The sequence below is a fragment of the Hemibagrus wyckioides genome, linkage group LG01, assembly GCF_019097595.1.
Source record: "Hemibagrus wyckioides isolate EC202008001 linkage group LG01, SWU_Hwy_1.0, whole genome shotgun sequence".
NCBI lineage: Eukaryota > Metazoa > Chordata > Actinopteri > Siluriformes > Bagridae > Hemibagrus > Hemibagrus wyckioides.
In genome coordinates this window covers 25,625,383-25,626,759 of record NC_080710.1, presented here as the reverse complement: position 1 = coordinate 25,626,759, position 1,377 = coordinate 25,625,383, and positions in this window count along the sequence as shown.

Sequence of the window (1,377 nt, the reverse complement as noted above, 5' to 3'; positions counted from 1 at the left end):
TCTCTCCTGCAAACACACTTTGATTTCCGTCTCCGTGGTAACAGCCTTGATTGACAGGCAGTTCAGCCAGAGAAGGCGGGGCTTTTGTAATCAGGGTTTCCCTCAGGCACTGGGCCAAGATGTCAAATGTTTTCACCAAGACAGATATTTAATGTTCTTTTTTGGAATGTAATTTAGACTACACGATGTGAAAATGATAATGGTCGCAAATAAAAACATACGAAATGCTTAAAAGCAAGGAATAGTTGCAATAATAACAACAACTCACGAATAGTAACGCGTTTATTGGTAACCTGGATGCGTTAAGGTGCTATTTTCTCCCCACACAACTACACATTTTGGGGTCAGGGGCTAAATTAAGCATGAGTTTTTACATGTTTTATGTTATAGTGACCAGACCAGATAAGGTCTGCGTGCAAAAACTGCAAATGAACAAATCATGCAAATACGCCCCCTGCTGGTGAGAGTGGAAATGATGCATCTGTATTGCAGGCAAGTTCTCTCTAGAGTAAACAAATAGACCTACTGAGCCGTTTTCCAGTATAAAAAATATTACTGATTAGTTTTCATCATCATCATCATGAGACATTTTGTGGGCCACAGTATCATTCATTCATTCATATTCAGTAACCACTTTCTCAAACATTTCAACAAACATTTTTTTTGCAGATTCTGCAAGGCATATTTAGACTTATGACCTCAACTGTAAGAGGTCAAAATATTGAATTAATATTGGTGTTTCTATAACTATAACAATTTCTATAACTGCTTCATCCTGGTCAGAGTCACTTCAACACACAGAGTGAGCATGAATAAGCACCAGATGGGACACCAGTCCATCGCAGGGCACTATGCACAGCACTTAAACACTCACTCACACCTAGGGGCAATCGATAGAGGCAACTGTTTTCACTACTGGCCTGTTTTTGGAGAAGGGAGGAAACCAGAGAACTGGAGACACAGAGAGAACATGTATGCAGAAAGCAAAGCTCAGGATTGAACCCTAGAGCTGTAACCGGCAAAACTACTTCACAGCACCGGAGTACTGCCCTATTGATGATCTACAGAATATGTACTAAGTGTGTGTGTGCGTGTGTGTGTGTGTGTGTGTGTGTGCAAAATAGAGCTGGAATAGAGGTCAAATATTTAAAACAGAATAGAAACAAGGAAAATATACTTTGCAACACTTATAGCCCATGTAACGGTTTAATGTTGGGTAGCTGATAGCTATTCCAGATCTGGAGAGTGTCAGTGCCAAGCACATTACACACACCCTTAACCACACACTAACACACTATTCACATCTAAATAATGTTTCACTGTGCACGCAAAATAAACAGGGGTGTGGACAAGTTCCATAATATTAAATGGTAAATG